At 48.2% G+C, this 23,937-nt stretch overlaps 1 long non-coding RNA gene across 2 annotated transcripts in view; it reads right to left on the reverse strand.

Moving 5' to 3' along the window:
• Positions 1 to 2,922: 2,922 nt before the first annotated feature.
• The window catches only part of LOC125183048 (uncharacterized), a 32,287-nt gene continuing 11,272 nt past the window's right edge, over positions 2,923 to 23,937 (reverse strand). For both annotated transcript variants that reach the window (XR_010832033.1, XR_007164120.2), the window contains 2 exons: positions 10,647 to 10,931; positions 2,923 to 8,956 (listed from right to left, as the gene is read on the reverse strand). This is a non-coding gene — a long non-coding RNA (uncharacterized lncRNA). The remainder of the gene's footprint in view (positions 8,957 to 10,646; positions 10,932 to 23,937) is intronic.

Genomic DNA, 23,937 nt, shown 5'->3' on the forward strand with positions numbered 1-23,937 from the left:
TCCAAAACGTGCTTATCACTAGCAGTGGCTCTGCACTACCAGACAGGTCATTTAGAAGCTGGTTACTGCTCACAGTTTCTGATAACCACTTGCATCAGTCTCAGGAGCAGATGAAGCATGTGTTTATTACTGCAAAAACTTGAGACCCCATGGGACATTCAGCAAATATCTCCATGTTTCTAAGAGAAGATTTGGCTCCCGTTGCATCCACTGTGAGCGCAAAGCTGAGTTAAATGAGGAGGGTTTGCCATCAGCATAATCAGAAACACGGTGAAAGGGAAGGACGGGATTAAGACTTGGCTGCTGGTAAGCACATGTCACTTCAATTAATTGCATGGAAATTTCTATGCTCGAGATAGTGATAAAAATCAAATAAAAAAAAGTGTGAAAACTCAGCTCTGGTGTAAATGCCTGGCTAGTTAAATATAGAGGTGTGTGTACACATACAGATAGGTCTATGTTGAATGATTATTAATATAAATAAAAGTCTGAGCCTTAGCCAGTGAGCATCAGGGTCCCCACTGATGTTAGAAAAGCCAATTACAGCCCTCATCTCCTCTTTTTCTCCCCAAGATCAGGCTCCCCGGGTGAGTTTTCAGCCACTCTGACATCTCCACACTCCCCGAGCTTAAACAGGGCCAGTCCTCAGGCATTTATCTCCATTAACCCATGACCCTGCACAGCTCACATCTGCACAGCATGTCCCATGCACAGCGGCAGAGTGGCAGATCTACTCTTCTCAAATCATTCTGGGTACTTATTTCCCTCTGTTTCATCCTCCTGGCACAGGCTGCTCCTAAAAGGGCTAGCTAAAAGCATGGGAGAAACTGCATTTTGAGTGGTTATTCCTGAAAATTGCTTTCTAGGTAGGGAGTTGGAGACCTAGGCTAGATTGTACCCATAGGAGACACCACAGGAGGGACTTAGAGGAGCTGGGAGGAAGCAATACTCTCTTACCGTGAAGAGAAAGGACAGAGTAGGGAATAAGAATGTCAAGCCTGCAAATGCACCCTTACAGGCATGGGACCACACACAGCGTAAGGGCCATTTATAACCATCTTCCTGGCGCAGCCTTGACACCACCAAGATGCAGAAATTTACCTAGCTGGCGAATCCACACCACCAATTTCATTCTGTGGATTGAGGGTAAGCAAAATCTCAGCCAGCAGGAGCTGGAGAAAGACCACAGTGTCCTCAGGGCCCAGAACACGACCCAGTCACACCAGTTGCATGGGCAGAATGGGTCACACCACACAGCAGTCCATTGGTCCCTACCCATAGGTCCCACATGCAGACCCCCAAAGGCACCCTGTAGAACTGGGGGAAGAACCCAATGATTTAAGCCCAGGTAAACAAAGGTGGCTAGTTTGGTCGTTTTGCAGAGAAGGCAGGATCTGTGCCTACCTGAGAGCAGCAGAGGCTGTGGGAAGTGCAAAGAACTAGAATGTGCTCTGTCTCCTAAGCACTTAGTGGTTTGCTCTAATCAAGGCAGCAAGCCTTTCTCTCTTTTATTTTTGCAAACCAGTTTCTTTGTAGTGGATATTTGGTCCGGGGAAACTTTTTTGTAATCATTGCAATAAGTTACATTTATTGGCATCAGTATCAAAGATTTGAACCAGCTCAGCAAACCAGGATATTTCTCCAGCACAATGATGACAGGGATTTGAGAAATCTTGCCCCTGTTCTTTTTCTTTCATCAACGTGAGACCAAAGGTCTTTCAGCCGAGGATAATTCCAGAAGAGAAAATTGCAGCAGAAAGCCTTTTTTCATGTTTTGCAAGAGTTGTCTGTGAAAAAATACACTTGCCCTTTCCCATTGGGAAGCCTCCCTATCCAGGGTGGTTACCAGTAGGTCTTTCCTCTAGAAAGACTGGTTGGTCTTTTTCCTTGAACCATCCCACTACTGCTGGCAATGTTGTCTTTCAAAACATGCATCATGTTTATTTGATATTTCTTTATTTTAATTTGAAATTTGATTTCTTTCATGATTGGGTGGGATGTGTGTAATTAATCAAAAAATTAACCCCCCAAAAAACACCTCATTCATCCTCATGGCTTTGTAAACAATGCTGTAGTGATAGGTAGATATAAGCCCTCTCCATATTTGACGAGACCAAATATTCACATCTTTAGAGCAGAAAAAAAGTATGGATTTTGTTTTTATAGACCAACACATATTTCTCTGCTGAAATATATGGCATAGTTGCCAGCATGAGGCTAGCATGGGGATAGGAAATGAACAATCAACTGCTCTTCCAGGATTCTTCTGGCCTTGTTCTGATCAGCGGATCTGGGCCCCTTTAGCCTCTTCGGCAGAGCTCCAAAATTAAAAAGAACAGAACAACTGCAAAACACAGCCTTGAAACTCCATCCAGTTCTCACAAATACACCCAAGTACATGTATTTAGCGAGCAACAGTTCAAGCACTCTGGTTGTATTTTATAGCTGTCTTCCATGCCAGTCCAGCAGCAGACAAGCAGACAATGCATGTCAGTTCAGCTTTCAGAGGAAGAACTGTCTAAAACCTAATCAAGTCACAAAAGATGGGATCCCTCTCGAGATTAGGTGAACTAAATTTAGGTGTCTATATGTGAGCTAGGTGTCTAAACTCCTGTTATCACATCTTAAATATTAGAAAACCTGGATTTGTTATAGACCAATATATGTTAAAATATGAGGTAACATTGCCAAGTGAGACAAGGATGAGGACAGAAAATCATCTATCACCATCTCCAAGTGGTGGAAGAGCATCAAGTTACACAACAAGAATTAAAAAAAAAAAAAAAACCAAGACAGGGCACCAAAGGAAAACATATTCCACCTACTATTTCAAGAAGTTTTAATTCACATTTCAAAAACAAAAATAAAAATAAACTTCAAACCAACCAAACAACAACAACAAAGGACCTCCAACATCTGGAAGATTGTAAGGGATCTTGTATTCCAACCAGAAATCCTTCAGCTGTACCTAAGAGACACGACTGTTGAAGAGGTTAAGTTCTTGGTAAGTAAAGTTCTTAGCAAGCAATCTTTTCCCACTGAGTTGGCCTCTTAAAGTTTCTATTTGTGCTGCTAATGAGGTTCCCACAATCTCCAGGAAGCTGGTCCGAGTTCTAATTAAACAAGACTCAAGGAACTATTCTGCCAAAGTAAGCGTTGGATCTGCCCACCCCATTGACTGAGTAATGCAGGCTGGATACACGCAGGCTGGAAATGTAAATCATGTATTGACATGGAGAGTTTTACTCTCCAGTGAGGGCGCTTTCTACAGCTGCAGCATTTATTAAACCTTTGCCATCATCCAAAAACAACACTCATAACTTGAACAGTCCCCAGGGCTGGAGAGTCTTCCAGGACTCTTCTGGCTATGTTCTGATCAAGAGATCTGGGTTCCTTTGACCTCTTGAACATGGTCCCAGGCATTAAGGAACAAGACCCTGGAAAATACAGCCCTTGGACTCCATCCAGTCCTTTACATAAAATACACATGCACATACATTACTGGTATTAGTTAGAATATCCTCATGGAGCTGCAGTATTCCAGAAACAGCCATGGCATAAACGTGAGGACTGCAAATGCCAGTATGGCCTTAGGCACAACACGTCTCCGTGAATTTTCCAATCCTATTTAATACTTATTATATGTATTTGCTTGTTATCTAAACTTTTAATAATAATCACTCTGAATCAAAATACCAAGATATCCACTCAATGAAAATCGCAACTGTGCCCTCCCCATGAGTGTCACTGTAAGAAAATGGAAAACACAAAACTGACGTCTGAAAAACACAAAACTGACTTCTGTAACATTCCCATAGCACACAGATTTTTTGTAGTGTGTTATGCCAGGTCCTGATGAGTGCCAGCAAAGAGCAGAGAGAGGTGCAACTCTCCAAGGATGCAGCAGAGACAAGATTAGTGTCTGTCCATCCCCAGCCAGTCTGCAAGCACTTGGGTATGTGACAGTGTGTGCAGACCCTGACCAGACACTGAAAGATTTCCAGCCAGAGCTATGAGAACAAGGCTAGAGGACAAGTCTTGTGAGGAGGGCTGAGGGAACCAGGGTTGTTTAGCTTAGAGAAAAAAAGGCTCAGGGGAGATTTCATTGTACTCTACAACTACCCTAAAGGACATTGTAGCGAGGTCAGGTTTGAGCTTTTATCCCAAGCACCAAGCGATAAGATGAGGGGAAATGGCCTCAAGTTGCACCAGGGGAGGGTTAGGTTGGATATTAGGGAAATTTCTTTATAGAAAGGGCTGTGTGGCAGTGGAACAGGCTGCCCAGGGAAGTGGTTGAGTCACCATCTCTGGAGGTCTTCAAGAAATGTGTAGATGTAGAACTTAGTGACATGGTTTAGAGGTGGACTTGGCAGTGCTAGGTTAAAGGTTGGACCAGGTGATCTTAGAGGTCTTCTCCAACCTGAGTGATTCTATAATTCTATGAGACGATCTCAGAGTCCCCAGCAACTCCATCCAGATTGAGGAGAAATCTTCACACAGTCTGCAGGACATAAGGAAAACAGCCTGTGCACGTATGTTGAGGGAAGATGTTTTTACTTAGGCCAGCGATAGTGGAGGATACATTCAGCTGGTGGCCTGTGCTTTTGTAGGGCTGCCTGAGCTGACCACAGGACAGCCCCTTGGGATCAAACCGTTAGGTGACAAAAATACTGCAAAGAAACTGGAAATGTTCCTTCTCCCAGTGAAATATTTTAAAGGCTGTCTGGTGATAAAGCAGTGTTATCACAGGAGCTGAGTGCCTGAGAGGATGTATTAACAGTGTATATGGTCAGATAAGCAGGAAGGTGTGAGCAAGGAGCTGCCACACTACACGGCTCGATGGTTGCTCCTGCTGCACATCAAAGCAGCTGCACGGAGAGGGACCAGGGAGGCAAATGTAAGGAATTGGTGGCAAATGTTAGCAAGACAGCTCTGGAAATGTCCTGCCCCAAACCAGCAGCAAGCAGGGAGCCGAGGCACACAAAGCTGAACGTGGATGAAGGCAGGTTTTTCAACCCAGTTGCTCCACAGCCTTCGTAGCCCCAGTCCAGGATCTGCTGGCGTCAGTGATGGGCTCCCATCGACTTCACCAGGGCTTGAATTGGGCCCTTTAGGAATCGAGACAAAAGAGCAAGCGCTTGACTTTAATAGATGATTCATCCATCACCACAGCCCAAACTCCTCTTGACAAGTAGAGGGAAAAACCCACAAATTAAGTGACCAGCGCCTGCCTGCCCCTTTCTTGCTGTTTGTAAAGGAGAACTTTTGACCTCTCTGCCTCATCCATCACTGCTTGGCAGGAGCTGGTCGCTCACCCTGGCTGAACTGTGCCATGCATGTAGCCCCATACAAGCGGTGCTTTTCACGTGCTAAATGATCCTTCCCCTGCTCCTTTGCTCTGCCTCAGCCCTGTAGGGACAGACAATGGCACAGCGCCACTGCCGAGGGAGGAGGCTCTCATTAGGGATGAAAAACCGGCGGGATCATCCTGCTGTCATTTGTGCTTCGTGCTGATTTTCAGAAGGGTCTGGTGGGGAAGTGTGTCTTATCCTGAAGGGTTTTTTCCTTCCAAGCAAGATGACCGGCAGCAGATGTTCTTGCACAGGGCATGGTTAGGGAGCTGACAGTGGGGTCTGAGGACAACAAAAGGCTGCAGGACTTGGGCATTGCGTGGGGATCCAGAAGAGTCCTTTGGACAGGTCAGGAATTTGGGGAGCTCTTCAAGGATTCAAGCCAGGCCTAGGCTTGCCTGGAGTTAATTTCAGACAGGATAACCCCACTGCAAAGCTCCCCAGCAGCGTGAAGGATGGTAATACCTGGGTCTGCGAGCCACTGGGTGCCTTTGGGATTAATTCGTGGGAGCACAGCTCCGTGACACAAGAACAGGCTCTTCCTCCAGAAGTGTCCGTGTCTAAGGCAACATCACTCTTCCATTAACAGAAGGCGGCACCCAGAGAAACAGATATGATGACACAGGGAGCTGGTAATTACCAGAGAAGGCAAAAATACAGAGCCAGTTGACTGTAAAGTAGGTCATTTGCCATAAAATGATTTCTCCAGCCCTACACCAAAATGTTATTCAAAGCTGGCATTTCTTGTGCAGCTACATGCCCCATTGCCCCACCAGGAGCAGATAAATTGCTGAGCAGAGGCTGCCAGTCGTGTGTGGTTATTGTGTAAGGGAAGCCTGGCCTGGATTGAATTTAGGGAAGAACCACTGGAGGAACAAACCCCATCACAAAAATAAATAAATAAATAAATAAAAAGCACAGATTTACCTCTACCATGAGTAGTTACCAAAGTACCATCACCATGATGCCTTGGTGTGGTTCAGAGACTGAATCGCAGACAAGGAGCCAAATCTGATAGAAGAAGAAGCTGCAAGTGATACTGAAAGGGGATTTTAAGCTACTCTGCGGGGTACATGTTGCAGTTCTCATTAAGCCGAGTGCCTTGGGCCACAATTCTGCCTTAAAGACTGGAGCTGCTGCCAAGTCCTTGCTCTTAAAAAATGTCGACTGACCATCCCTCCTGCACAGAAGAATAACCCACCGCCAAAGGCTGGATATGAGCAGAAACCCTGGGGTGCTTTCTCTCACCACCCCTTTCTCTGGCCATTTCACCAGCTGAGTCATGCTGGGCTATGTTGTAAGAGTGCAGGGGTCTGCTCCCTGGGTGAAAGCCTCTGTCAGATCTGTTCATGCATTTCTTTGGTTGTTTGGGGCAAGCTTGAAAACCCAAGGGAAGCAAACAGTTGCTTGTATGCCCTGTGCTTTCCCGAAACAAGCACTTCAAGCACTGGTTTGGACTAAAGGCAATGGGGAACAGAAAAACATCCCTGAGCATGGTGAGAAAGTTCAGCATCACTGGATTTCCCCTGCAGCTTCACTCAGAAGGCAGCGTGCTCTGAGTGGGAGCCCATCCAACACTCCCAACCAGAACCTCCAGGACAGGAGATGTGGGGTCACAGCTGGGTAAGCGGAGGGAGTTGCGGGGAAGGGGAGCTCATGGGCACCTTGCTGGAGGCAGCCGGTGCTCTCACAGCCAGCCGGTCCACAGAAGAGCTTTGCTGGTTCCTAATTTTTTAACTGATGAAGTTTGGTTTCTGTCTTGATCTACAGGCACCTGCTGAGCACCATGTCTGAATCCTGCATTTTCTCCAATCCAGACTCACTGGGTTAACCCTCAGCTCCCTATTTCCAAAGCCAGCCCAGACCATCAGCACCTGACAAGGAAGCATTTGCTCCATGGCTGGATGGGACCCAGTCCTTAACCTACAAGTGATCCATGAAGCAAAATCTGTCTGTCTACACAGCTTTTTGCAAACGCTTTCACTGGAGCTAACACCAAAGGAAAATAATAATAAGCAAAGCAATCTTGATTCCAGAGTTGCTGGCCAACATAGGTTAAACAAGTTTTGATCTCAATCATATGTGAAAGAAGCTAAGACATGCTTGTGTCAGACACTTCAGACCACCTCAAATCCTTGTTTGAGGCCAATATGGAACAGTATTAAGGATGATGAAAAAATGGGAAGAGAACAAATTGCCTGTAACTAAACAGAAACCTGGGGAAACTGGAAAATCAGACAAATGCCCTCATGTCTCAGATGTTCAAAGCCCATGGTGGGATCCTGCTGCCTGTTTCACAGCTGGTGTGGGGACACGTTTGAAGACAAGAAGCCTTGTGGAGCTGGTGGCACTGCCAGAACATCACCACTGGGAAGCTCCCACGGGACCAAACCTTCGACCTTCAACCCCGGGGCTCAGAGAGCCGCACTTGCAGCCTGGCAAAGAAGTTTGTGTAAACACACTGTGCCCTCTTCCCTGGGGGCGCGTCAGCCCCCAGTTTGATGAATGTGGGGAGGGAGAAGCGGGGATGTTGCCCTCCAGCTGCAGCCTCCTAAAGGTCTTTTCAAATCCACGGCTGCTGGGCTAAACCCATATCAATCACTGCTGGTTTATGCAGGTTAAATGCAGCCACTGAGGCCAAATCCCTGGTCTGCAGCAGATTTGCATCCTGAAAACCAATGCAATCATGAATGAAACAAAGGAAAAGGGGAAAAAAGGCTTAGTGAAAAGCTGAGGGCTTGAGGGAGCAGAGGATGTATATTTGTTGGTGTGTGCAGAAAAGACAGGACTCAGCAGAGAAATGTCTGGCGGGATCCCCTAAGCTTAGTGCAAATAATTGTTCCCATCATCTTCTAACAAGACACCTGAGGGTTTGGAAGGAAAGCAGTCTGGAGTGTCACTGGGGCTGGTGTGCAGGGATGGTGGAGCTGTTTCCACTGCAGGGAGCTTGGCTTTTGGTCCTTACAAGGGGGAGAAAATCATTCTCTATATGGGCTCAGAAAGATGCATGATATTTCACACTCACACCAATAAAAAGAATTGCCCAAGCAGCTCTGCCCTTTGTGTTTGTGGACGTGTTATTGCTGCAGAACAAAATAAGGTAAATAAAATAAAGTCTTGCATTACCGCATTCATGTCCTTCTTGAAGAGAATTGCTGGGGGTTAGGGATTTACCAGCAGCTCACCGCCGTGATCAAGAAAAACAGCTTCCAGCATTGATTTGAAAATCCTGAGAGGTATTTGATAACTTGTCCGAGGCCCACCCTGGCCCCCTGCACACCTTGAAAGAGAACCATCTGCTTCTTGGGACTTCCACCCCCTGTCATATGGTCCCCACTAAGTGCCTGTCCCCGGGCACAGCCGGGGACCCGCGCTGATAAAAAGGAGAGGGGTGGAAGCCCAGCTGGGGCAGCAAGCCTGCCTGGCCACGGGGACAGGAGAGATGAAAGGCACTTGTATTTTCCCAGGTGATCCCAATAGCATCTCAAAGCTCCAGCTTTCTTGCTCCGGCTTTAGCCCCAATCCAAACAAACCGGTGCCGGTTTGAATACGCCGAGGGCTGGCTGATTTGCGCCTCTTGTTGTGTTTTCACAGTTAGCAGCCGACTGGAATTCAAAGAGGAAAAGAAAAGAAAATAGTCAGAGCGGATTGATAAGATTCCTGATGGGAAACATGGGGCTTGGGTCCCAGCCAGGCCCGGGGAGGCAGGGCTCAAGAACATCAAAGTGAAGAGCGAGGGGAGCCGTCCCAGCAGGAGCCAGCGAGATAGCCACTCTCTTGCCCTTTACTCCTGTGAATAAGGGCACATTTGGGGACATTGGGACCCCTGGGGCTAGAGGATCATCTGGCAGCCCCCAGGTCAGCAGCAAAGGGGGCTGTAGCAGCAAGCCCGAGGTCAGGAGGAGCTTCCCACTGGAGCACACTGCTCCATGCGCATCCATGAGGGCATTTCTTCTGCTTGCCCACAGGGTGCTGAGCACTGGAGAAAAGGGACTTGGGGACACCTGCTGTGCCCTTTGTGTTGTTTCTAGCTGTGTGGGTGGGAGACCATGTCCATGAGCACCAGGAGCTGCTCTCCCCATCATGGGAGAGAAATCCAGCAGTATCCCCAGCCCACTCCACAGCTGGGTGATTAGTTTTTCTATGTCAGATGTAAGGAAAGGCTTATGTGCTCAAAAACTTGTCTCATCCTCCACCCCCCTACACACAGTTATATGATCTGAGCAAAATCCAGGCTTCAGTGGCAAAGCTCACCCCAACCACAGCCTGCAGGAGCAGGATCAAAGAGGGATTAAGCAGGGGAGAGCGGCCACAGGATGCTGGGGGCACCGGTGCTCAGGCTCCCACTGGGTGACTGGGGAGGACAGGAGGCCAGGACGGACAGACAGATGGACAGAAAAGGGACAGGGAGCAGGATAATGCTCTCTGAAGTCAGCCTCCTGTGATTGTCCTGCTGCGTGTCCTATCCCTGTGGTGCCACATCCCGTGCTGGCTGCAGGGATGGGGGGCTACTGATCCATGGGATTAGTGCCTGGAAATCCCCGCAGGGGTTTTGGCTGATGGCATTCACTCTGATAAAGTGCTAATAAAGGGGCCTGCTGGGCAAACGGGATATTACCATCTCCTGCTCTGGCTGCAGTTTGGACCGGCCTCGGTAGCATCTGTAGGATGGGAATTTCTGCTCGTGTCCTTGCTCGTCCCTGTCTGACCTAGACAGACCTGGTTTGGGCAGGAGGGGGATTGAAAGCACAGCTTAAGTCTCTTAATCCTAGAGTTACATGAGTTGCTAATGGAAGAACGTTCTCAGAAAATTGGAAAAGCTGAACCAAATCTACCTCAGGGGGGCTAAAAACAGAGGGGAGCAAAAAGCGTCCATGCTAAAACCAAAACCATTGTGTGGCTCTTAAGCCCAGCTTTGTTTCCGTGGGATGTTGTAGGGCTGCAGTCCCACGCACAGGTCTGGCACTGCAGCTCTCCCCATGGGGAGCAGCCTCTCACTATCCAGACTGTGGCTGTGCCCAGCTGATAACAAGTCTGAGCCCCGCAGACCCACGAGCTCTGTACAGGGATGGCTGAGAATCTGCAGCTTTAGTCAAAATAGGAAGGAAAAATGGGCACCAAGCTGCAGGCTCACAGGCGACAGGGCTGCTTCAGCCTGAACCCCAGCCCCTGCCCACTGCAGGGCATCTGGTCATGCAGCTCTGCTCAGGGAATGATGTTGTTTGGGGAGAAAACCTCACTGAGGAGGAAAAAAAAATAAAAAATAAAAATAAATAAAAAGCAGGGTTTGGTCACCTGGCTGATCTCTGCAATCCACTAGCAAGACAGGAAGGTCAGGAGCCGCAGCTGGAAAGACAGTCTTCGGGAGTGTTAATATAGCTGTGAAACCGCAGCCTAGGGGGAAGTGTCCTTTCATCCATCGAGAACCGGGGACATCTCTGCTCGGCACTGGTGAGGGGTGGAGGTTTCTGGCGTGTCCTCATGAGGCAGCCTGTCCCCAGCTTGATCCCCAGTCCGTCTGCATGGAGACAGCCAGGGATGTGTGCCACCCACGGCAAAGCAGCGTGTTTCAGATCATGCCTATTAAAAAGATAAGCAGTACAACATGGAAAACAATTAAAAAATGACAATGACAGATGAGTTCATTCCACCCTGGGTGGAAACGCCGCTCGCCCTTCACAGGGCCAGCGTCTGCCCTGGGGACCTGGCCTCCCGTTCCCCACCCACTCCTGCTGTTCTCCCTTGTCCATCCCATAACCCCAAATGGGACAGCAAGCCTGTGTTCAGGAGCCACCAGCATGGGCTGTCAGCACAGGGCAGCGTTGTTTTGACTTTATTCACAGGGAACACAAATGTGATCTGTGCATGCAGCCACCCAGGAAAGCATCCCGCTTTGTTTCCTAAAAATCAGCATCCTCCTGAACCCAGCCTGATTGCGAGCATTGTTCCAAATCATGAGCCACCCCATATCTAGCCATTTGCAACAAAATAAGTCCTCTCCCTTTCCCTGCCCTGTAAATATTCCTGATATGTTGTTTCAGTGTCAAACTTCCCAGAGCCATTGCCCTCCCTAGCACCAGACTCAGTGGCGACGTGCAGGGCAGCCCGAGCCAGAGCCTCCTGCCACAGTCAGCAAACGAGCATGTTTTATATTAGGCACATTAAGAGGGAACAGTCCTATTGCAAGGAATATTAAATTAAAGGAAAACAGCCAGGAGAAGGATTCAACCCTGGCTATGCACAGAGGAACAGAGGACCAACCCTACATTTGAAGCATGTGGCAGCCCATTGTAATTTCCTCGGTCTATTTGAGCTGTCTAAAGTTACAGACACAGTTATGGTTGTGCTTCACAACTCCAGGGACAGACAGCAAGTTCACTCTTATGTTATCTCCTCCACCACTCGGGGCAGTCGTGTTATGCCATAAAGCCCTTTACCCCGTGATGGTAAAAAGGAAAACCCTCTGTGCTCCCAGACGGAGCTCAAAGGAGCAGCACAGCTGCCGAGGGCTGCGGGGTTTCTTGCCTATGGCACAGCATCAGGATTGCAAACCTTGTTCCCACACCCCAATAAATCAACAAACCTGCCCTGCCTCCTCACCTGCGCAGAACCTGTGGCAGCATCGCAGCCGCTCTCCTGCCCCAGCTAATCTCCCCCAGCCTCACAGACCTCTCACAAGGAGGCACGCACATTTTTTCCTCCCCTCCGTGTCCTTCCAACCTCCTGTCAGCCCAGAGCACTTGAAAAAAACGTGAGATACCCCAGCCAGGATTTACAAATACCAACATAAAATGCAAAGCCACCAGCCCTTCTACCCCGTTGCCTTGCCCTGAGGGATGGTTCAGCCACAAGCAATGCTCGGGGCTTGTGCAGTCTCTCAGGGTGTGAGGGGCAAGACCCCTGGCAGCGGCGAGGAAAGCAAAAAGCTGAAAGTAACACTGGGAAAAATGAGGAGAACAATGTTTTCAGCATGGTGCAAAACTGAGCCCATGGAAGGAGTGGAGTCTCTGGCAGAACAAGCTGCACAAGAGACATTGCTCACTGCATCCAGCATGTGGGTTTCCAGGTGAAAACTTCCAGGGTGCACGGTCCCTACAGGCAAAAACCATGGGCATTTCAATGGACAAAGTAGGGAACATATTGCAAATTAAAATTGCTCTTCAATACTTCCTAAATCCTGCCAGCTGACATGGGGAAGGGAATGGTGATAAGGTGGGCAGTGCCTGGATCCTATTGGGGGTGATCTCTGGTGGTGCAGCAGGGGCAGCCTCAGGAGATGCTGCCCTGCAGCCAAGCACCAGTACTGGCCCTCTGCTCTTAGATTTCCTGCCTGAAAAACTGAATGAATTTGTGAAAAGAGCTTAAGCGAAGTTACTTGTGTGTGGGACAGGAGAAACACAGTTACCGTCAATCAGCTGAAGGGTGGTGTCTGGTGAAGACAGAACAATACAGCAGCACTTGATCCGGTGGCCATTCCCTAAATGCAGCATCAGTGCTTAGGGACATGATTTAGTGGTGACATTGGTGATAGGGTGACGGTTGGACAAGATGATCTTGAAGGTCTTTTCCAACCTTAATGATTCTACGATTCTAAAGCAGACGCTAACACTGCTGGAGCCCTCCTGCCTGCTTCTGTCTGCATATGGACCTTTTATACGAGGTCCATTCTGTAAATGTAACACAGGTCTGTACACGAGGCCCCATAGCTTTGTTTATCCCAGGATGACTCTACAGAGCTGAGGTCAAGGAAAGCTCTGAACAACTTTTGTGCTGCGTATTCGTGGAGGACAGAGCAGAACGACTCATCTGGAGCCTGTCCGGGTCCAAGGTGGGCCCAGGGCTGCAGCAGCTAGACCAAAACCCCAACTACTGAAAGGCTCAGCAACGCTGGACAGAGTTTGTCTCCTTGTAATGACAAAGACAGAGGGAAACTTCAGATCCTCCTCCAAATCCGTATTTTTCCAAAACTCAAGCATGTTCAAATCCAAGGGGCTGGCTTGGCCTTTCTTCTGCTGCTAGCAGCATTCAGTGTGAAACGTACAGCGTGCCGGAGAGCACTAATGCCTTGCAGACCTGTGTTGTGTCATTCCAGTGTTATTTATACAAAACTATTTAAAAACACGGGGTAAAACTTGCAGAAGCATCTATGTGGAAGATTCATTTTATCTAATTTTATCCACCTATAAACAGCAAGCCTTAAACTAGACACCCAACGTAAGGATGGCTGTAGTCTTCAAGGCTCTTCTGCAGTCAAAAAGCAGAGACCAACATGTCTAGGAGGTAATGTGGCTCTCATAACCAGGACGCCCGTCCTGGGAAGAGGAAAATCATGTTCTAGAGCTGCATCTCTCTCAACCAGCCACACAAAATAGCTTCTGCTAAACACTTGGCTGTTAGCTGGGTTGATCAGGTAAGATGAATCGTGCTGATATGACTAAAGAACCTAGTTCCCATTTCCAGCACTGACCTAGGCACTCCCAGCTGGGTTGTTACACACCTAAAAATGCTGACAATGATTTATAGAAGTGCCCACAGGCTGTTGCAGTCAATGATACTTCTGAAGGCTTCTCCCCTTTTATTTTTCAGGAAAGATTTGCACACAGGTCTGCATGTAGCTCCTTCACCCACAGCAAGAATTAAGCTCTTTGGGGCAGAGCCATTGGTCTAATTCATCTGAGCAATGCAGGACACACCATCTCCCACGTCTGGACTTCGAACAATACCGTAATGCCAAGAACAGGAAAGAAAGCACAAGCCTCCCAGCTGGGAATTGAGACCTCAGTGCTGTGCATTTGTCACTCCCTTTCAGTCACATCTCCCCTTATCTGTACATGCCTGAGGAAATTCTTGGCTGGGAGCAGGCAGGACCCCGTCTCTTGACTTGTCTCCAGGTCTTCATGCCTGCTCCAGAAGCTTTCATGGAGTTCCTCACCCTCCACAGGATGAGCAGTGCTGCCCTTGGCAGAAATGAGCTGAAAATGCCGCGAAGGCAGCAAACCAGGCAAACGCCACAATGGTGCCTGGTGCCGTGCAACAGCTCCTAATACCTGGCCTCGTTAGCACCAAAGACCACACGCTCTGAGGCAGGCCGTCTGCCTTTCATTAGGTCTGGGATTATGCTGAGAGAGCCTCGTTAGATCTCCAGCGTCGCCAGATCGAGCCGGCCAGCCCGCAGCAGCGAAAGTGTCCTCTCCATCTGCAGGACGGCTGCGCGAGCCAGAGAGGCTGCGGGGGATCCACGGTGGCCTGACAGTAGTTTCCTCTGTCAGCAAAATCCCAAGGAAAAAAAAAATAAGAAAAAATAAGAAGAAAGCTGCAGGGGGAGCAAACATAGCAACAAGCAGGATAATCAGCTGCAATTCAAAGCAGGGAGGATATCTGCTTATTCCCCTGATTTACCCGCTGCAGCTCAGAGCTTTCCGCTTTGCAACTCCCACCCCGATGCTCAATGGGTAAATAAATGCTCCCAGAAATGAGCTGCAAAATATTAGTCACTGCTAAACGCTCTTGTTTTCTGCGAGCTCTTTTCACAGCAAAAGCTGAAATTACCGTTATTGAGATAATTGCCTCGCTGTAGACTGTTTAGTCTGTCATCTGCAAAACGAAGAATGGCCAAAGGAGCCGAATCTGCTCCCTGCCCCACCTGTGTGCTGGGGGGGAGCCCTCCTGGCCGTGTGGCTTCCCAAAAAAGCTGTCAGTGTCCCTACAAGAGGCTGCTCTCAGCACTCTCCCGCTGCTCCCTTCCCGCAGCCCCAAAGGAAGTACGAAGTGTGAATTATCACAAACCAAAGAAAAATCTCATTTTAAAGGCAACACATTTGGGGGAAAGGGAGAGAAATAATAATCAAGGGGCGCAGCTTGAAAATGGCTTTGAAGGGCCAGGGTGCGTGCGATAGCAGAACATTTCTGCCTCCCCGTCGGAGCAGGGAGGGAGGGAGCAGCCGAAGGTCAGCGCTGAGCTGAGGAGCAGCCGCAGCCAGAGCACTTTGTACTTGAAACAAGGCTTGGCAAACCTTTGGGAAATCAAGATTTTTGTCAGGCTTTGCAAACTATTTTTGTCCCTGTTGTTGCTGGGTATTTGGAGACAAAATAATAGAGGCCAAGGGGAGAGGGGCTGCTGTAATTTAACCCCAGGACCTACGTCCTCTCCGAGGCTCAGATGGATGGATGACCTGCAGATATTGCTTGCTGGCTCGTACACTGCGTGACATAGCATCCACTGCTTCCCATTTCCTCTCTGCTTTTTGTTTGTTTTTAAGATGGTCTCCCTAGGCTGTGTTTTCACTCTTTTTCCTCTATTTCAAAGGTTTTCAGTTTGTTGGATCTTTTCTCTCTGCTCTGAAGAGCTGTAATGTACTGAGAAGCAGCCGAACGCACAGGAGCTGTCTGAGCTATCTGAAACAATCTGGAAATCCTCCCATCTAGACATGCTGCTTTCAGATGTCTGCTCCTCAGGCTTGTCCCAGGCTTGTTTTGCACCCATCCTGTGGGGCAGTGCGGTTTGTACCACGGTCCCCAATCCCACCACAGTCACAGCAAGGCAGGATGGGCTAAATACTTTGAAGACCTGGTGGTGGTAACCGAAGAGGAGATAGGTACCAAGTGGCTGTGCATGTGGCACCAGCATGAGCCTGGTGTCTTCTCCGACTGCTTCAAGGGCTGGTGGCATTGCTCAAAATGCCCTTGTCTTTCACGCTTGCAGTTCTACAAGCTCTGATCTCCTAGGACCAGGTAGGAGTGGTTTCACCTGGTGCCACTTGTCCCTTTTTCTGCCCTTTTGCCTGAGGACACTGAGTAGGGGCAGGCAGCAGTGAACAGGGAGGTGCTGAGCTCCTGCAGACCCTGGGTTAAAAATAAAGGCAACCAGGAGATCTCACTGCAATGTGCATCCACTTCTTCCAGACCGTCTCCTCTGCTGGCTTGGCATTCCCCATAAGAGCTGCTCATCATTAACCAGAGATGGATAACTAGTCCCTTTTTTTTTTTTTCATTCCTTTTTAATGCATTGCACAAGCATGGTCTGGAGAACATTTTCTGCAGCTGCCTGGGTGTCACCCATCTATTTTCTCGGGGCCCTGCAAAACAATGGGGGCTGGTGTTTGCTGTCAGAGGCCAGGGCGCAGCTCTCCACGCCATCTGCTCGGGGCTGTGGGACAGTCACGCTCTCCTCCTCCTGCCTGGCACTTACTCGGTGGCTCGGAAAGCAGAGCCAGAAGGGGCGGCTGCGATCTCCCTGTGGTGGGCAGGGGGTAAGGGCTCCTTCCAGACCCCCACACAATGGGGAGGTGGCCCACGGGAGCCTCCTGGGAAGCTGTGATGACTTGGTGGTGGCCAGGACGTGCCAGCACCCACCGGGGGCAGCTTTCTAAGACACAGACAGCCAACACGAGGATTCATCAGGAAGCTAATAAAATAATCAATGCTGGGGAGAACGCCCTTAAGTAATTGATAACAAGGGTCCTCCAGGTGACAGCTGGCCCTGACAAGTAATAATCGCCTGGCCGAGAGAAAATTGCCGCAGTGCAGATCACTGTCAAAGATGTCTGCTGTGTGTGATGGATATCACTGGTACGTCTCTCTCCATCTCCTGCCTCCCCAACAGGGAGCGCATCCACTCTATTGGAAACCCTGCCTGCTCCCCAATTACATCTACGGCAACTAGATAATTTCAGAGATTGCTCCCCAGCCACTACCTACCCTGAGCTCTGCAAACAAAAGTAATGATCTCCGCTCCTTGTTTTATTACGGGTCTGCTGAGCTCAGAGACCTCAAAATGCCACCTTGCAAATATTAATTCGCGATGCTTCACGTTTCCTCTGGTGTCAAGGAAACATTCACTGCCATTTGCAGCTGATCATAGAAACAGAGGCTGTTCTTCACTATTGTTCTCATAAAAAGTGCTCAGAAAAAAAAAAGTTAGCTAGGTCACATGCTGCATTCATTGTAAATGTTGTCTTTATTTTGTAAAAGTGTAATCATTCCCTCATATTTTCATGCCCACTATAAATCAGCTCTGTTTGAAAATTAGACAAAAACCTTCACATTGGTTTCACCTCTGGGCTTTTCTTTTGTTTATCCACAGGTCTAGATAAACCACCGATAGCAATGAAGGTTAAACACAACAAACCAGAGCAAAGTAGTTCACCTGTTTAAATTAATTTACCCCCGAATGCTGTTTGTGGCTCCCACAGCTGCAGGGCACCCCTGCACAGTAACCTTCAGTCTCTGCACTGCACCTGCCTATATCCAACACCTTGGGCGACCCTGACCCTAAAGATTTAACCCAAATTGCGAGGGCAAAGGGGGCAATTTCACCCTTAGCAGAAACATCTGGAATGCATCAATCTGCCAGTGGTCCCCTCGCACACTTAGCCCAAGGTGCTACACGTGAGCACAGAGTTAGGGACCGGCTCAAAAAAAAGCACCTAAACTTCAGCTTAATTTTAAGTTAACTTTGTGTCAAATATTGTGCCAAGGAGGGGTGGGTGCTTGCATGCCCTGCTAATAAAAACCATGTGTGTGCAGGCAGTCAGACAGGCCTATGACTTTCTTATTTTTCTGGCCTCTTGTCAATCATGTGTTCCTCCCTCTGCAAATTCCCCAGTGGCAAAGCCAGCACCCAAAACACACACACGTCCTCCAGCCACTTATTTATGGTGCTAAGGCTCTAAATTGGTACTTCGTAAATCTCCTTTGCAAGGGAGCTGGGTTAGCATTGCCAATATCATAATACAGCCTAATCATTTCTCAGTTCTCCCCTTCACACTATTATTCCTCGTCTAACAGCTCCGGCTTTTGGCACTGAATACTAATGCCACGGGCTCATCAGTATGCTGGAAGGCTGCGCGTGCATCTCAGCCATGCACGCTGATAGCATGAAATCCATGGAGGGAGTAATGAAAATTCACACGCATCTCCATAGCCCCATTAGCATACTGCACAGCCTCTTACCTATCGCTGGCATAAACTGCTGGCCCCAGATGTCCCGTGGACTTGGCTCATCACCACAGACACAGCCAAGTCTCCTTTGTGAAATGCAAGGGAGCTGCCCAGGAAAAAGATGTCCTTCCTAAGCTGGCTCTACCTTTGCTGTTTTTTATGCAAACCTTTAACTTACACGGTTTCTGCTGCTGTAGCACTGAAAGCGTGACCTTGAGCAAAAATGCTTTGCTGTTCTGAAGGGAGCTAGCAAGCTCCTGAAAGCACAGAAAGCCACGGAGGGAACTACGGGAGACCTGTATCTCTCAGAGGATGTGGATGGGATACAAAACAAGGCAGCAACCACCTCTGAACTGGTGGGATCCACCACTCATTCCTCCAAGAATGGCATTTGTCTCAGTTGCATGTTTTTTATTTCTGTGTTGCCATACCTTGTGGCATCTCCAGCAAAAGGGCTGTGCTGTGGACAGGGGAGAAGGTGACACCCATCAGGGTGTCAGCTCCAGCCAGGAGCTCTGGGGCTGGCAGGGTGGAGAGGCAGCCTTGGGCCTGTAAGAAAGGACACTTGCATCCCGAGTGAGAAAAGCTGGGAGGGAAACAAAGTCCTTGAGAGGGAAAAAGATGTGCCTAAATTCACCCAGCAAGGTAGCGGCAGCACCGAGAATGGGTCCAGCTCCCAGCCCTGGGCTCAGCTCCCTCCTGACCTGCAAGCTTCACCTCTCATTTCAAGGGCAGTCAGAAAAGAAACCAAATGTGTGTTGGTGTCAGAAATCAAACACATGAGACTAGTTAGCCGTCTCCTTATTATATTGCTCTGTAATAAGGGTCTGCTCCAGAGTCGGGGCTCTCTCTTTTCATCCATCCAGACAATGTACCCACTGTTATTCCCTCTGACTCCCGAGTTGCATGACCCAGCGATGAAAAATGGTTCTGATTCATTTACATTAAAGATGTGGATATTTTAAGGAGCATAGAAGACCTTCTCTCATGATTGTTAAATGTCCGCAGTGAAGCACACAGAATATAAGCCACTGGGTCATGAAATTTAGCATTTCTTTCATTCTTATCTCCTTTTTCCAGCTTGCCAGAACACTGCAAGCCATCATATTGATATATAACAGCAAAATCTCCCTCTCAGAATGGAGAAAAATATTCACCTTTAAACAATATTGGCCTTTGCCAGTGAAATGCACGGCTCCAACTGCAGGACACACAACACGGGTTATTACAAATGTTAAATACGAGCAACCAAAGGCTAACAAGAAAGCACAGCCACAAGCATCATCTCAGTAATTTGCAGCAAACTGTGTGCTGCCATAGGGAAGTGAATGTAGCAGGCATGTGGATGCAGAGATCTAAGTTTTCCGGGCAAGCTGAAATAAAATCAAATAGGAGGCAGAAAAGAGGTTGTTCTGCTACCAGACTTCAGACTCAGTTCCTCAATTAGCTTTCTGATGAAGCATTGCCTTTACTTTGAACCCACTCCTGGGGGAACCAGCATACAACTGATGTATTTGATGTGCAGACTGCTCTCACATGCTAGAAATGCCTATTTACACACAGGGCACATCAGAGAAAAATAATTACTGTCTCAGCCCCCTGTTCCCATCCTGCCAGCTCTCCCCTGCCTCTCATTCATTGTGCAAAGCCCTTGCCTCACTTTTCCTGCCCTAAGCACAAGTGCTATGGCACAAGTACAGTGAGGACCAAGGGATTTCTCCCCTCCAACCCACATACATATCCCACAGACTCCAGCAAAAACAGGCATCTGGTCTTGAAAATCAATGGCAGGCACTGACATGCCCTTCAGGACATGTTTCCGGCTGGTGGCAGAGCCAGCGGCTGCAGGAGGCACAGCAAATCACAGCAGCCCAGGGAGCTGCCCCCAGCCTGGGACATAAGGGACCTCAGGGACCCATTACCAAGACCTATTAGATATAACATCCATGCACGGAGCGATCAGCCATGTGCTCTGCCAGCCATCACACACTGCAGTCTATCTTTATAAATTAGCCTCTATTTCCCCTTTTGTAAGGGAAGAGGAGGAGGTGAAGAGTCCCTAGCCCATTCCCACAACTCAGAGAAGAAATCCTGTATTATTAATACAGTAATCTGTCAAGCTGCCTGCTCTGCAAGAAATGCACTCCTTTTAACACAGAAATCCATCCCTTCCTATGGAAATGAAACAAATGTAATCACCACTAAGTATCGCTAGTCCTTCTTGGCTTTTGTATCTGGGGCCCTGCACGTCTTGATATTCTTCATGGATTTTCAGTGCTGACCAAAAGTTCAACTCACTGCAAGTGAAATTTCTGGAGGAAGCAGGGAGTGTCCCATCTGAAAGCTATAAAGAGCTCCATGAAAAACAACAGAAAACACTCATACGTCTGCAACAGATTTATTTGTTGGATTAAGAAAGTCTTCCCTAAAGTTGCATTTTATGTCCCAAACTCAGGAAAGCATCCGCAATCAGGCTATCACTCAAACACATGATTAATTTTAGAGCAGACATGCCAAACACACGGTCTGTTGGCCAGACCCAACCTGCACAATACATTCACCATGCGCTCTGCGTCATATTCAGATTCTCCAAAACTATATTTGCATCCTATAAATCATTGTTCTTGTATTTCTGATGCAACCAGTGCAGCAGCATCTGTCTGGCTGTGTGGACGACCAGCAATGACTCTAAAGGGCAAACACCAAAGACCACTTCCTTCAGATGGAAGCAAGAAGTCATTCTTCCCATGCTATGCAGTGAATCTTAATCAGCACTCCCAAATTCCTGCTTTGCCCCTGGTTATCCTCTCCAGACCTGCATCCTTTGGATCTCAAAGGGGGGATCTTGCTCCTACCAATCACTCTGGGCTTCTCAAAGTGTCCTGCAAGCACCCCAGTCCATGCACCGTGCTCACAGGGGAGTTTGGCTGGAAATGCTCCATCTGCAGCATAGCTCAAAACTCATTCCTGAAAGATGACCCCCCACCAAAAAAAGAAAAAAAAAAAAAAAAGAATTTAACCAGCTATCTGAAAAAAAAAATGGGAGGAATGCAGAGAATGAATCCACCAACATGAAAACCCAGGAAGCTACCTTTTAGCCACCAAGAGAATCTCGCTGATAGACTTGATTTTTCTCACCCCAGCCGGGAGTAATGTTTTCTTTCTTTTTTTTTTTTTTTTTTTCCATTTGCTGAATGTGTTCATTCTACGGAGGATTTTTTTCTTTTTTTTTTCCTTTTTTTTTTTTAAATAAGACAACAGACATTCATGGCTCCCAGCTGTCAAAAGCCACAAAATGCCTGAGGCTGTCTGTCTTCTTGCAAATGCTGAAGCTGTTTTCCTGTAGACTATGTTCTCATTAATCAAGCTTCAGACTCAGCTTAGTCTATATCATTGCCCATAAGCCAAGGGAGACACTTTAGGGTCATACTGAAATGCAGAATCTCTGAACCTACCACAGGATTGTCAAAAGCAAATGTATCAGCTGGGTTCTTCTCCCACTGAAATCAGTAGGTTTTTCTTTTGATGTGGCTCAATTCAAAGGCAACATCGAGGATCTAGGAATAGAGGTAATCTCTACAAATTGGTGGACTGTATCCTTGAACATCACCCAGAAAATGCATAGCTCCAGACCCAAAATTAAATAGCGTTTAATTTCCACTGGACCACTAGATGTGGGCCTGGCTGGTGACTGGCGGTGACCCCCAAGCTGCTGTTGCTCAAGTCCAGAGATCAAGAAGGGCCCCAAGATGTGTATGTCTGCAGGGTGGGAGGAGGAAGAATGGCACATTCACCATTTGCTTCTGGAAAAACATGCTCATGTCTGGGGTTCTCACTTCAAAAAGAAAGTTGAAAAACTGTAAACAGTTCAGGAAAGTATTCTAATAGGGGGGAAAACTTACCCTGAGTGACATATTAGAAAGTCGATCTGTTCCACTGAAGCAAGGCACAGTTCAAGGGTGCCGATGCTGAGGTCTATAGGAATTGCATTTCCAGTTATCAGAGCAGCAAAGACACCATGTGGGTGCAGGCTTGGGCTAAAGATGTTCAACCTGGAAATGGGGAGCTGCATCAACCAACCGGCAGACCCTCCAGCAGGTGGAAGGGCCTGGCAGGCACTGCCATGCTCCGCAGGGCCGGGCAGAGGTGGTGCGCTCGGGCACGCGCCGTGCCCACAAAACCTCCATCTTGCTCCCGGCCATGGGGATTTAACAAGTTAAAACCAAGGCCAGCGGAGAGCAAGCGGTGACGTGACCCGCTGGCTCCACATCATCGCTCCTGGGCCCAACCTGGCCGACGCGGGCTGGAGCAATTGGGCGTAATTGCCCCTTTTTGGCATTCTGGCCTCGGGAGAAGCCGCAGTGGGGCCTCCCAGGCCTCCGGCGGCAGCAGAGGCCCTGCCCTCGCAGGCTGCTTGCGAGGCCCGTCTCGGCCTGCGCGAAGGCTTTGCCTTTGCTCGGGTAATGAGATATTTCGCATCTCACACTTCTCTCCTCTGAGCCAGGCCAAGTGCCGTGGTGGGATGACCTCACTGCGAAGTGTTTGCCACGCGTCGATATTCAATTAATGGCTGTGAAAATGGCCATCAGGGGCTGAGCAATGTGAAGGTCACCACAGGGAGACAGGCAAAAGGAAGACGCAAGAAGTACAAGCAGAGACACCAGGGACAGTGATGCTTTCAGCCCTTTTAAGCTCTAACTCAGTGATACTTCTGTCATTCAGTCCTTTGATTTTTGCCTTTTTATCTCATTTTCTAACACTTGTGCAGAGATTTCTCTTCTGTGAACCAGTTTGAAGAGAGCTTCTTTCATTATCCACATGTAACATCAAGCAGGCAGCCCAGTCCCTATATCCTCAAGTCAGTTTGGAGACTGCTCACCACACTCCTGGTGGCACGTTTGGCTGCTTGGGCACTGGCATGAGTCTGGAAATATCCGTGTCTCCTCTCAGTGACTGGCAGAACAGTGAATGATGGGAGGAAAAACAGACTGGGGAAAAAACCAAGACCTTTCTCCATCTCATCTCACTCAGAAAATAATTTTGCTTAGAACGTTTGTATCTTATCGTTCAGGTCATCTTTCAACTGCTGATAATTTTAATTCTAGCAGGCACTTAATGTGCTAATCAAACCTGATGGCTTCTCAGCAGGATAGAAAATCCCAAGCATAGATGTGATTATTGGGTTTCTAGAGAGAAATGCTGGCATATAAAGAAAAAAAAAAAAAAAAACAACCATTTGCAGAGGGATTATTTACCGCTGTCTTCACTCTAAGTCCTAATTCACCCACATTGTTCTGTTTTACACTTGGGTTATCCAGGCACATGTTACTTCGTCTGTTCCATCCTACAGTGGAGGAGGGATGTAGCACAGGTGTGAATGGTAATAACTCCCCTTTTCTTGTGCTATTAACCACAGCTCTTCTGCTACTCAGAAGTTCACAGCCAGGCCAAAACACCACATCTGCAACCCAAATAGGTTTCCATGAGGCCTGCACACTTATTCCCTGCAGCAGCAGGACTTAACAGTGGGTGAGGGTGCAGATGTGGCCCAGAGGTTCAGGGTGATGCAGGCACCTCGGGCACAAATTTCCTTTCCTCAGATTCCCATGCCAGCACAGGAGATGGGGCCCAACTGAAGAGGCACCTT

Source organism: Anser cygnoides, chromosome 5 (genome assembly GCF_040182565.1).
Source record: "Anser cygnoides isolate HZ-2024a breed goose chromosome 5, Taihu_goose_T2T_genome, whole genome shotgun sequence".
NCBI classification, from domain to species: Eukaryota; Metazoa; Chordata; class Aves; order Anseriformes; family Anatidae; genus Anser; species Anser cygnoides.